Genomic DNA, 14,313 nt, shown 5'->3' on the forward strand with positions numbered 1-14,313 from the left:
GCTGAGGCAGAAAGACCAGCTGGGAAGCTGTTCTGTAGTCACGGTGCCTTATGTGTGGGGAAGAGAATGAGAGGAAGGCTTGGATTTGAGGGTGAGTTCCCAGGTAGACCCAACAGTTTATGGTGCTGCTTTTTACAGGAGCCATTGTGAGATGATCTTGTCAAGGATGATGTGTCCAACATCAAACACGGACCAGCACCATCATCTCTACAGATTCAGATGACTAAATGGTTAAGAAAGGAGAAGTGAGGAAGTCTCACTTCTCACTTGGGAAAACGTAGAATCCAAGGGTATGTTTTCCTTAAGGAAAACCGCCTCCTCTCCTTCCAAACTCGAGATGCAACTCTAAAGATTCATTAAGTAGGCAACAAGCACTGCAGGAGGGCCCATCTCATGCCCAGGACAACTTGTCATGAAAAGACTTTACTGGAAGCCCACGAAGACATGGCTGGTGTCTGGCATGCAGAAGGCACTTAATAAAGGTATGTCCATTGAATTTCATAAGCAGGAAGTGAATAAAACAGTGGGCTGGGTCTCAAAATTACCCAAATCTTCTTAACTCTTGTGTTTTGATTTTTTCATTTATAAAATGGAAATGAAAATGTTAGGAGTTAAACAAAGAAAATTCTTAAAATAAGTAAGGCATGATCAAGAAGTAGTGATGTTGGGAAAGAATAACTACCCAAGTTCCATATCTAATGATAAATATAATCTATTAATTTTAGAGGCTTCCTTGGTGGCTCAGTGGTAAAGAATCTGCCTGCCATTGCAGGAAACATGGGTTAGATCCCTGATTCGGGAAGATCCCACATGCTGTAGGGCAACTAAGATCACAACTGTTAAAGCCTGCATACCTAGAACCACGCTCCACAATAGGAAAGGCCACCGCAATGAGAAACCTGAGCACTGCAACTAGAGAGTGGTCCTCTCTCTCCACAACTAGAGAAAAGCCTGCACAGCAGTGAAGACTCAGCACAGCCAAAAATAAATAAAGTTATATTAAGAAAAGAAATCTGGATCTATAAAAAGAAACAGAATATGAAAAATGGTAAATATGTGGATAAATACAACTAAAAAATTTTATATATACTCTATATTCTTTAATGTCTATCTAAAATGTTATTGTCCATCTTTTTTGCCATAAAGCAATTAAACAAATAAAATGAAGTGTAAGCATTCTCAAATTTACATGAGAAAGCTAAATTTGTGTGAAAGTCTCACTGTAGCAAGGAAAAAATTCTATTTAACGAAAGTTCTTCACTAACTTACGGTTACTAGGGGGAAGGGATGGGGGAAGGACAGTTAGGGAGTTTGGGATTGACATGTTGTTGTTGTTTAGCTGCTAAATCGTGTCCAACTCTTTTGTGACCCCATGGACTGTAGCCCACCAGACTCTTCTGTCCTTGGGATTTCCCAGGCAAGTATACTGGAGTGGGCTGCCATTTCCTTCTCAAGGGGCTCTTCCCAACCCAAGGATTGAAACCGTCTCCTGCTTGGCAGGTGGATTCTTTACCAATGAGCCACCTGGGAAGCTGAGATTGACATACTGTACACACTGCTGTATTTTAAATGGATAACCGACAAGGACCTACTATGTAGCACAAGGAATGCTGCTCAATATCCTGTAATAACCTAAATGGGAAAAGAATCTGAAAAAGAAAAGTTACATATATATGTATAACTGAGTCACCTTACCGTAGACCTGAAACTAACGCAACATTGTTAATCAACTACACTCCTACAAAAAACTTAAAAAGGTCATCAAAAGAAGAACTCTTCTTCAGTTTTGAGAAAAAGTAAACATTTGCAAGAAGTCTTAATATTTATAAAGGCAAGGACATAACACTGGAGCCTGGTTTTACATCTATCTTTAAATGCCATTTCATAATAAAATATTACTATTTTAAAAATTGCGGGTATTATGCAAAAGTTAAATGTATTGAATTTGAATTGCTGGAAATGTTTATATTCTATCAGTCAGGCAGGATTTGATATAATTAGGAATATGACAGTGAGACTCTATTTGATATTCTCACAGTTGCTCAAAAAATATCCACTGACATACTTATTGCTATGCTATGCTATGCTATGCTAAGTCACTTCAGTCGTGTCCGACTCTGTGCGACCCCATAGACGGCAGCCCACCAGGTTCCCCCAACCCTGGGATTCTCCAGGCAAGAACACTGGAGTGGGTTGCCATTTCCTTCTCCAATGCATGAAAGTGAAAAGTGAAAGTGAAGTCGCTCAGTCGTGTCTGGCTCTTAGCGACCCCATGGACTGCAACCTACCAGGCTCCTCCATCCATGGGATTTTTCAGGCAAAAGTACTGGAGTGGGGTGCCATTGCCTTCTCCAGACATACTTATTAGAATGGCCAAAATTCAGAACACTGACAACACTAAATGCCAGTGAGGATGTGGAACAACAGGAAAGTTCAATACTTGTTGGTAGGAATACAAAATGGCACAGCCACTTTGACAGACAGTTTGGCAGTTTCTTATATAACTAATCATACTCTTACCATAGGATCTAGCAATTACCTTCTTTTGGAATTTACCCAAAGGAATTGAAAACTTGTTGTTGTTCACCCACTCAGTTGTGTCTGACTCTTTGTGACCCTATGGACTGCAGCCTGCCAGGCTTCCCTGTCCTTTGCCATCTCCCAGAGTTTGCTCAGACCCACGTCCATTGAGTCGGTGATGCCATTCAACCATCTCATCCTCTGTCGTTCCCTTTCTCCTCTCCTGTTTACACAAATATGGATGTAGTCAAACAGGGTCTCCTGCATTGCAGGCAGATTCTTTACCTTCTGAACAACCAGGAAAGCCCATGGATGTTTATAACAGCTTTATTCATAACTGCAAAAATTTGAAAGCAACTAAGATATCCTTCAATAGGTAAATGGGTAAATAAACTGTGGTACATCCAGATAATGGAATATTATTCAATACTAAAAGAAAGGAGCTATGGGGCCATTGAAAGATATGGAGGAAACATAAATGAATATTACTAAAAAGTCAATCAGAAAAGTCTACATACTGTATGATTTCAACAATATGACATTCTGGGAAAGACAAAACTTTGGAGACAGTAATAAGGTGAGTGGTTGCCACAAGCTGGGGGAAGGTGGAGCACAGAAGATCTTTAGGGCAGAGAAAATACTCTGCATATGACAACGACGTATGGCTATATCCCACACAATGTACGACACCAAGAATGAACCGTAATGTGAACTATGGGCTTACGGTGATTATGATATGCTAATGTAGGTTCATCACTTGCAATTAATGGATCATTCTCGTGAGGAATGTTGATAGTGGGGGAGGCCACGGATCTGTGGGGGCAGAAGGTATGTTGAAAATCTGTGTACCTTCCTCTGAGTGACTTCACTTTCACTTTTCACTTTCATGCATTGGAGAAGGAAATGGCAACCCACTCCAGCATTCTTGCCTGGAGAATCCCGGGTACAGGGGAGCCTGGTGGGCTGCTGTCTCTGGGGTCGCAAAGAGTCAGACTCGACTGAAGCAACTGAGCAGTGAACCTAAAACTGTTCTAAAAAAATTTTTTTAATCCACTAAGCATGATTAAAATCAAGAAATAATAATCATATAACCTAATGTGGATGTGAAATCCATATGATGGATGTGTGAATGAGCTGTGCTAATTTTTTAAAAGGATTGCACAGCCTCTTCTCTCTCACAGAAAACAGTCCTTGTAGCATCTAAAATCTTCATGTGGAAACCCAAAGATGGCTCTTTGCGTCTAAAGTACCACCACTAAAGGCAACTTCCCTTGAAAACAGCCCCTCGCCCTCTGCACTTCTTTTAAGTGAATGGGTGTGTCAGATTTAGACTTTCTGCTCTGGGGCACTACACATGGGAACACTTACAAAATTACACTAAAAAAATGGCAGTTTTTTTTTTTTTAATTAGGAAAAATTTCTAGTCCTTCAAAACTAGATATTTTACTTTGATTTTATTTGTAATCAAAATATTTCTCTGGAAGCATTTTCTGTAGTCTTAATTACTTAATTAAACATCTTCCTATGGGACTTTTATATCACCACTGCATGATAATCCTGCAGATGGCAAAGATTTAATGTGGAATTAAACTAAGCTATTAATTATATACACAAGTTAAAAGAAATTTAAATGAATAACCTTTAAAAATGTTTTTCATACTTCTAATGGGCAGAATGGCAGCTGCTTTCCTACTTAACTGGGAGACACAAGAGTCAATCCAGTCAAGGATGAAGCACTTATACTTTGCTACTTGTTTTTATGAAATAAAATACTAACCTTTTATTTAAAATGCCACCACGGGATAAAAATGTGACTCTTAGAGAAGTCAGGTCATTTCAGATCTTTTGCTGATATATCTGATCAAAAATTGAAAACTATCCCAAGCTAGTACATGGTGTATTTTCATGTATGCTCAATGAGAGGCAGACACCGAAGTCTCTAAAAGATGGTCTTCACTGAAGACTCATTTTAAAGTACATAAATGGAGAACCTCTCTTTTGCAGTCAGATAGCAAGATGGAAAGTGTTCACTGCAAGTTAGAAATAAGAGTTATGTAAATACTTTATCTTGGATGATCACCTCCTCTGGAAGGAAGACAAAGCGACTAAGTAACAATTCAAAATGTACAAATAGTAGAGTCTTACATAAAATTATCTTCAGGAAGTAAAAAAAAAATTTTTTTGTGGTTTTGAATACTGTTCTAATGAAAGTCTGTCTTTTCTTCTTCTCTCACTCATCAGGAAAAAACTCCAGCTTGGGAGTTCTGCTTCATGGAGGTAGAGTTGCATCTTCAAATTCATTAGCTCCAAATTTATGAAAAAGAAAGAATTTGCTAAGCTGGATTAAATTACGGGTTTTTATTTCTGCTTCTTCAGTTGGTAGACAATGTAATTCATTATTTTAAATGAAACACTGACAGAGAACCTGAAAGTCATTATTTTATACTTCAGAAACACCATGAATCATTCCCCCCGAAATTATATTCAAGTCACTGTTTAGTCCAATAAATCCTCAATAATGCTAACTTGCCTAGACAAACCTAAGTTCTCTTTCTTGAATTGGCATTTTCTTTACTATTCCTCTGGGGAAACAAAACCGAGTTCAGTAGCTCCTGAAGATTCCTGACATTTTCCCTAATAATCCCTGAGACACTAGAGAAAAAAATACAACATGCAAAGATCCTAAGGAAGGAAGGAAGGAAAGCTTCACAGAGGATCTACTGGCCACGGGATGGAAAAAAATTCAGTGTATTTTGTCCACTTACTATTACAAGAAAAGCACAACTGTGTTCATTGAGTATATGTCATATTGCTAAATATCCTAAGGCTTTGTCTTCAATGTACAATAAATAGTGTTAAGGCTTCCCAGGTGGCACTAGTGGTAAAGAACCCTTTTCTTATGCAGGAGACATAAGAGATGTGGGTTCAACCCCTGGTTTGGGAAGATTCCATGGAGAAGGGAATGGCTACCCACTTCAGTATTCTTGCCTGGAAAATCCCGTGAACAGAGGAGCCTGGCAGGCTACAATCCATAGGGTCACAGAATCAGAACATGATTGAAGCATCTTAGCATTCACTGGGATAACAAATACTGTTAAATAATGGTACCTTTCCACCAATGATTGATCAAATACTCTGGGTCTCTGATAAAGGATCTCTTAGGCTCATATCCCCTTCCCCCTTCACACCATGTAGTTTTACAAATATTAATCAGAAAGACTTAAAAATCTATATATTGTTAACTTTTTCCATTTCATGATTGTCTATAATTAACAGCCGAGAAAGCGTGTGTGTTTTAATTTAGGAAGAAGAATAATGCTGAGTCTAACCCTTAACCCTTTGCATTTCACATAAAACATGAAAATTCAGAGGTGACTTTTCAAAGACAATTTAGTCATAGCTAAGTCTGATTTATTTGAATATAGTTGACAAGGTGTTTTAGATTCAAGGCAAAATGGCAATGGTTAATAATCAGAAGCATATCTTTCTCTATAAAGAGAATGATAACACAGTGAGAAGCAAAAGCATTATTTTTTACTTCTTCGCTTATTTATATCATTTCTCATTTAAAAAGTTCTGTTCTCCCAGGATTTCTACTTCTATCAGTAAATCCTAAGGAAACAATCACAGATGTGCAAAAAGATTTATATACAGGGTATCCAAAGAGTAATTTTTAATACTGAAAAACAAGAAGCAACTGGAAGATTCAACATGATGGGATCAAGAATTGATTAAATAATTACAGAACCGTGTGGTATAAAATCATGCAGCTATTAAATGATGCTATAGGGCCAGTGCTGTCCAACAGCAGTAAGACCACAAGTGATTTCTGTAACTTTCAAAGTAGATGCATGAAAAAAAAGTTTTTCAAAAAGTGAAATTAATTTTATTAATATATCTTATTTAACCCAGTATTTCATTAGGTAATCAACATAAAAATCAATAATGAGGAATTCCCCTACCCCTTTTTGTTTGGTAATGCCTCTGAAATTTGATGAGTTTTTTGTGGTTACAGGATACCTTAATTCTAACTAGCCACAATTTTAGTGCTCAACAGCCCATGCTGCTGTGCTGATAGTACTGAACAGTGCAGTTACAGACAATATTTAGATTTAGAAAGTAGTTAATAATGTATGAAAATTTAAAAACAGATTATATGACATATGTACAGTATGATTCTAATTGTATGCTTTAAAAATTCATGAATGGGAGAAAAAAACATAGGAAGATACATGACAAAATGTTTACAACGCTATTCTAGGAAACAGGATTATAGATGTTTTATTTCTTTTTTCTTTTCTGCATTTTCTAAGTGTTTGAAAATAAACCTGTATTGTTTTGAAGTTAAATAAATGATTCTGTTAATATGCTCCAATTAGCACTGATTAGATCTGTGATGACCTTAGACATTCAATTATTTCTAAGAATTTGATCCCTGAAAAGTAACTGTGTTTGTCTTTGTTTTGTATTTCATACTAGTGAATACAAATTTTATTGTCCATAGAGAATAATTCACATTACAAATAGGACTTATATTTTGAACATGAACTCTAACATTTGCCCCTTAAATGTGGTATGTGTAATTACATTATAATAACTGTGAGTGAATTATTTCATTGTCTATTAAATAACCATTTGTTAAGTCTAGATAACAATCATAAATAGCCATTACTTATAAAGTTTCCATTCAAAGTACTCAGGGGATTGTACAGTAATAGACAGTGTGACCAGCACCTCCTTGTACCTCCAAATCACACCACAAAAAGAAAGAGAGAGAATACATAAAATTGACAAAGATGCTAAATACAGACAAAATCCACTTTGAAAAAGTGAGACTAAACTGAAACGAATGTCGCATGCTTGGCATCCACCTTCATGGAGCAGACAGCTTTTTCTGCTGACCCTCTTCATCACTGTACCCCCGACTCCCCACCAAAGGGTCTTACGACAAACCAGCCTATGATTCCTTTTCAACCATCTCTCTCAATATTCCCCATCACTAGCTCCATACTGTCTAGCTCTCTGGCATTCCTCATTGTATCCTCAACAAAATTCCTATGACCCTTAAGTAGGTCCAGAAAACATCTGACATTAATCTATTTTACTGAGAAATATTTATTGAGCTCCTACTTACTGCTTAAAGTGGGGCTTACATCAGTTAGGAGAAACACACAAAAACATAAAAATAAAAAAATAATTTAAAATGGTGGTAAGGAAATTAAAGGAAGAGAGTGCTATGAAAGAAAATAATAATTGGGGATTGGAGCAGGAAGGGGTGGTGGTCAAGAAAGGCCTCTCCAATGATGAAGGACAAATTCATTGATTCTGAGATCTGATGGATGAGATAGAGAAAGTGGGAAGAAGTGCATTCCTGCAGCTGTGCTTGTCCTGGCCCCCGGTGGATGGGGGATCAGGTGAATTCAGGAATCCAAAGTTGGCTGGGTTAGGGTTAGGGTTAGGGAAGCTTCCCTTCCCTAAGTCATGGGAGGCTAGCAGAGGGGCCAGTAACAGTGTGTCCGCATGGTCATTATTATTATTAATGGATAAATAGCAATGGATTATTAGCAATAAAATGTATTAAGCATTTTTGATGAGCCAGGTCCATGCTAAGAGCTCTGCATACAATCAGGGACTGACTCCTCACAGCAGTCCTGTGAGGTGTGGATAATTAAGCACTTGAGAGGTTAGGACCTGTATGAAGTGACATGACTTATAAAGCCCAGAGCAGGGTCTGTGGACACAGCACCCTCTTTGATGAACTGCCTCTCCTTCCATGTTTTGTACCCAGATGTCCACTGCCCCCAGAGTTATGGGCAAAGGCACAGTATTTTGAAAGAGTATACTGGAAAAAAAAAAAAAGAAACAGATTTCTGTTCCTAGAAGGATAAAACTATCTTATCGACACAAAAGACCAAATTCACTCATGTCTAAACCATGGAGGAAGGACAAAGAAAAGTATATATAGCACACTATGGTAGATACCTACAGGTTTTGTCTTCCTGATACATAGTTTCTTTTTTTTCTTATAAAAACTATTTTCTTTAGGAAGCTCTCTCTCCCCTCCCCTCAGTCTACAGTGGTTTTGGTAGGACAGACACTACTCCTGGCTTTCAGTTCAGTTCAGTTCAGTCACTCAGTCGTGTCCAACTCTTTGTGACCCCATGAATCGCAGCACGCCAGGCCTCCCTGTCCATCACCATCTCCTGGAGTTCACTCAAACTCATGTCCATCGAGTCGGTGATGCCATCCGGCCATCTCATCCTCTGTTGTCCCCTTTTCTTCCTGCCCCCAATCCCTCCCAGCATCAGGGTCTTTTCCAATGAGTCAACTCTTCACATGAGGTGGCCAAAGTACTGGAGTTTTGGACTGAGCATAAGACCCTTTCACACCTTGGCAACTGGAATATTTCATTTCCTTGGCCAGTTTCTGGCTCAGAGGTGGTATATGACTGATGGCATATAAGCTCCATCTGGGACTCTTCTAAATGAGAAAGATGTAAAGTTACAGTTGTTGTTGTGCATACTGCTTCCATATTAGATGATACTGCATGGGAATGAACCCATTAAGGAGAAAAATATGCCAGAGATGAAGAGGTGGAGTCCTTAGGAACCACTGAGCACAAGTGTTCAAACAAACTAGAAACAAGCAAGACTGCAGATTTACTCCTAGACTTTCTAGTTGAATGAACCAACCAGTTCTCTTTCTCAGAGAAGCTATTTTGAGCTGGATTTTTCAACCAACAAAGACCTAGTATGGATCAGAGTCTGAAGAGACTAGAGAGAAATGAGGGCCAGAATAAGGTCAGTATTAGCCATAATGGCAAGAAAGTGGTCATTACATGACCACTGAGAAAACTGAGACATTCAGATGGCTGGAGGAAAACTGCCCCTCCTTCCTGGCAGCAGGCAGCCAACAAAGTGGAAAGCACAACTTTGAGATGTAGGTGAAAAGAGTCAGCAGTCAATAAAGAGTTATGGGCTGCTTGAGGTGCACCAGACTTGGTGCTGGGTGCAGGAATATGCTGATTACCAAGACACAGTCCCTTTCTGCGTTCACATTCACAGCTACTCCAGAGGGCAAAGGAAGGAAGCACAGGTTAGCATATCCACATCATAATTTACCTACAAACTGAACACAGGGAGTAAAAGCAGCACCTGATTAAAAAGAGTCTCGGTCTAGACATAAACATCTTCCAGTGAACTATATAATGAAAGGTTCAAACGTGCAGAGGCCAAAAGACAGGGAGACCTGGACGATGAGAGACCAGCATCGGGAGGAGTAGCAGCTATGGGCAGAAAGGCACAGAATCAGAGCTGTGGGAATCTAAGTGGACTCTGGTCTGTTTCCAGAAATAAAGATGCTAAAGAAAGAAATCAAACTAGGAATTGAGAAAAGAATGTTGGTGGTGGATGGCACTCACCACAAAGAGCCAAGGTGAAAAATGCTTCCAGCTGCTACAAACGACAGAGCCCTGCAAAATTTTCCTGGCCTTTACCAGCCTAAAAGATGATGCTGTGAAAGTGCTGCACTTCATATGCCAGCAATTTGGAAAACTCAGCAGTGGCCACAGGACTGGAAAAGGTCAGTTTTCATTCCAATCCCAAAGAAAGGCAATGCAAAAGAATATTCAAACTACCACACAGTTGCACTCATCTCACACACTAGCAAAGTCATGCTCAAAATTCTCCAAGCTAGGCTTCAATAGTACATGAACCGAGAACTTCCAAATGTTCAAGCTGGATTTAGAAAAGGCAGAGGAACCAGATATCAAATTGTCAACATCTGCTGGATCATAGAAAAAGCAAGAGAATTCCAGAAAAACATCTACTTCTGATTTATTGAGTACGGTTTGACAAAAAACTGTGAAAAATTCTTAAAGAGATGGGAATACCAGACCACCTTACCTGCCTCCTGAGAAACTGTTTGTAGGTCAAGAAACATATCCAGTTAGAACTGGACATGGAACAACGGACTGGTTCCAAATTGGGAAAGGAGTACGTCAAGGCTGTATATTGTCACCCTGCTTATTTAACTTCAGAGTGCATTATGCAAAATGCCAGGCTGGATGAAGCACAAGCTGGAATCAAAATTGCTGGGAGAAATATCAATAACCTCAGATATGCAGATGACACCACCCTTATGGCAGAAAGGGTAAAGGAACTCAAGAGCCTCTTGATGAAAGTGAAGAGGAGAGTGAAAAAGCTGACTTAAAACTCAACATTCAAAAAGCTAAGATCATGGCATCTAGCCCATCACTTCATGGGAAATAGATGGGGAAACAATGGAAACAGTGACAGACTTTATTTTTGGGGGCTCCAAAATCACTGCAGATGGTGACTGCATCCATGAAATTAAAAGATGCTTGCTCTTTGGATGAAAAGTTATGACCAATCTAGATAGCATATTAAAAAGCAGAGACATTACTTTGCCAACAAAGGTCCTTCTAGTCAAAGCTATGGCTTTTTCCATAGTCATGTATGGATTTGAGAGTTGGACCACAAAGAAAGCTAAGTGCCGAGGAACTGATGCTTTGAACTGTGGTGTTGGAGAAGACTCTTGAGAGTCCCTTGTACTACAAGGAGGTCAAACCAGTCAATCGTAAAGGAAATCAGTCCTGAATATTCATTGGAAGGACTGATGCTGAAGCTGAAGCTCCAATACTTTGGCCACCTGATGCGAAGAACTGACTTACTGGAAAAGACCCTGATGCTGGGAAAGACTGAAAGCAAGAGAAGAAGGGGATGATAGAGGATGAGATGGTTGGATGGCATCACTGACTTGATGGACATGAGTTGGGTAAACTCTGGGACTTGGTGATGGACAGGCAAGCCTGGAGTGCTGCAGTCTGTGGGGTCACAAAGAGTCAGACACGACTAAGCAACTGAACTGAATTGAACTTACCAGCCTAGCTCATCTCTGCTCTGACCAATTGCTATATTTCCCTGATCAATTTCACATCTGGCTCCCTCCTCAGTGAGGCTGGACATGAACTGCCCTCCTGAACACAGGATCCAGGGCCCCAGAACTAACCCAGAGCTCCCAGCGTCTGGTTTCCCACGTTCCGGTGTTTCCAGCCTTCAAACGGGACCTCTCCCCAATGTGAAGTGCAGGTGTGTAGGTTTTCCATCCCATTTGCTACAAAGACTCATTAAGTTTCATGCCCCAAATCATGGATTTAACTCATATTTATTGGGGATGAATGCTCTTAAATTAACTGTTTGGTAAAACTACATATAGTTCACCTAAAGAGTTATTTTGGTCCTTCTCCATTCTTGTATACATATTCTTTATATACACACCATTCCTATATTTATAAAATCTCAACATAAAGATCCCACTTGGGTGTTACTAAATCAAAGCACCTCACTCAACACAAATATGTCCCCTGAATTATCTGTTTTATGTTACATAGGACCTGAGAGGAGACTATTCTTGAATAAATGCACCAAAGAACAAAGAAAACAAAACCCAGTAACATGGACCAAGTAAATGGACTTGATACCAATTTGGTAATTTGAGAAGACATTTAACCATCATACTGATTCACTCATACAACAAATTTATAGTGTTTACTGTTAACGGCATCACCAATTTGATAGACACGAGTTTGAGCAGGCTCCGCGAGTCGGTGATGGACACGGAAGCCTGGTGTGCTGCTGTCCATGGGGCCACACAGAGTCAGCCATGACTGAGTGACTGAACTGACTGGACTGTGATGGGGCTTCCAGGGGGCACTAGTGGTAAAGTCTATGGTAAAGTCTCCAGTGCAGGGGACTTAAGAGACACAGGTTCAATCCCTGGGTTGGGAAGATCCCCTGGAGTAGGAAATGGCAACCCATTTGTGATTTGAGTATGCACTGCAATGCTACACATAAAGAGTTTCTCACCTCCACCCCCCCACCTCCCACCTTTTTTTTTTTAAAGCCACACCATGCAGCTTGTGAGATCTTAATGCCCTGACCAGGAATTGAATCTGGCCTTCAGCAGTGCGAGAATGGAGTCCTAACCACTGGATGACCAGGGAATTCCCTCCTTTTCTTGTTATAAGACACCAGAGCTTTGACCTAACCATTCATTCTCTCTGATTTCTCAAAAGTGAGATACTGGTAGCTGTACTATGTCGACTTCAAGAAAACACATGGCAATTAGTTGTACTTTATGGTTTTAAAATAAATTGTGAATTTTACTAAAGGATACATACTTAAAATAATATTTAAATAGTTAAGAAAAAAATAAGGTATTTTGATAGCTTGAATGGATGCTAAATAGTCTCCTGAGAGTACAAATATTTGAATATTCAAATTCTATCATTAGAAAATGACTAAAATGTTTCCAAAAATAATACGATCAGAACTTTTTATCTGTATCTTTATATTACTGTGGTCTTATTTCCTGCCCTGGAAACAGAGCACACCCTTTCTTAATGGGACAGCTGACAGCTGTCTTGGTATGAGCAGGCACCTCTATAATCCTTATCATAGTCTTCCATCAGCAATTTCCATTTTCCTAGAAATTTCAGTGATTAATGTATGTAGTCAGTTATTAAGAACTTTGCATTAGGTTTAAGAGATCAGTCACTTTTGCATCTGAAAGTCACATATTTATACATTATGCTTTTAAAGAAATAAGAGTCCTTTGTGCCTTTCTAAATGTATTCCTTACAAAGCAACGAGAAAAAAAAGTTTTATTAATGCACAAGACTGAAAGAAATGTCAAGTATGCTAGAGTTCTGGTTTTGATTTTGGACTTCAGAGAAAGTAAAAGAAGCAGTGGAACAGAAGAGCCCTTTAATTACAATCCAATGTCCTAGAGAAGAATATTTGATATCTCTTCCAGTTGGCAGTCGAGCCGGGGTAAGAAAATCAACTGCAATGAGTACAACATAAAACCATCCCACCTCGTCAAGTTAATAAGGAATTACATCGTATGTCATAAACCTCCCTGGTTTTGTTTAAGACCTTCTTGGACACATTAAAAGATGGAAATGTTTCAAGAGTTAAATCAATAAATTTATTTACTCTACACAACCTAAGCCAATAGAAGTTTGTTATAGGATTCCTCAAACTCCACTTCACTTTGGAGAGGGTAACTAAATAGCATTTTTCTCTCCCAGGACAGTAGACTGCTCTGACAGGAAGATGGCTCTGGAGTCATTGGCTGCACATAGATTCTCCACTCAGCCTCCTCATCATGTGAGCCTTAGGAAAATTAGCTATCACTCTAAGACTCAGTTTCTTCATCTGTAAAATGGGAATAAGAATAAGACTGTTGGGAGCATTTAATGCAATACTGATCATATGTCACTTGACATAGTAACTAAGCATTTAGCACAAAGTATGCTTTAAATGAATGTCAATTATTTTTATTAGATTTGAAAAGGATTTATCATAGCTCAGTGGCCATGAAATATTTTCCTTTACTTTCATCAAGCTCCTTTAAGGCCCCTTACTTTGTGTTTGTATTTAGAAATCTTCCTTTAAGACATAAAAATATCTATTAATGAGAAAAATAAAAGAGATATTTGGGGATTTGTTTTTTAAAAACAAGTATGTTATGTGCTCACCTGGAAATGCTCGACAGCCCCCATTCAGAGATAAAATGACTCAAAGACACTGAAGTACAATCTCAAGAAATATAATATTGAATCAGTAACTTTATACACTTTTTCAGAAGGAAACTTTCAGTCATGGGGTTACTGAAGTGAGGTCCAAGTAGCTCAGAACAAAGAAGTAGACAACTGAATATGTAATTTATATTGCATAGGAGGAAAATCTGACTTACTCACTTCATAAA

At 38.9% G+C, this 14,313-nt stretch overlaps 1 protein-coding gene across 2 annotated transcripts in view; it reads right to left on the bottom strand.

Moving 5' to 3' along the window:
• Positions 1-14,313, bottom strand: part of PRICKLE1 (prickle planar cell polarity protein 1) — a 266,282-nt gene that overhangs the window by 51,089 nt on the left and 200,880 nt on the right. The gene's annotated exons all lie outside the window — the stretch shown is intronic.

Source organism: Bubalus kerabau, chromosome 1 (assembly GCF_029407905.1).
Source record: "Bubalus kerabau isolate K-KA32 ecotype Philippines breed swamp buffalo chromosome 1, PCC_UOA_SB_1v2, whole genome shotgun sequence".
Lineage (NCBI taxonomy): Eukaryota > Metazoa > Chordata > Mammalia > Artiodactyla > Bovidae > Bubalus > Bubalus kerabau.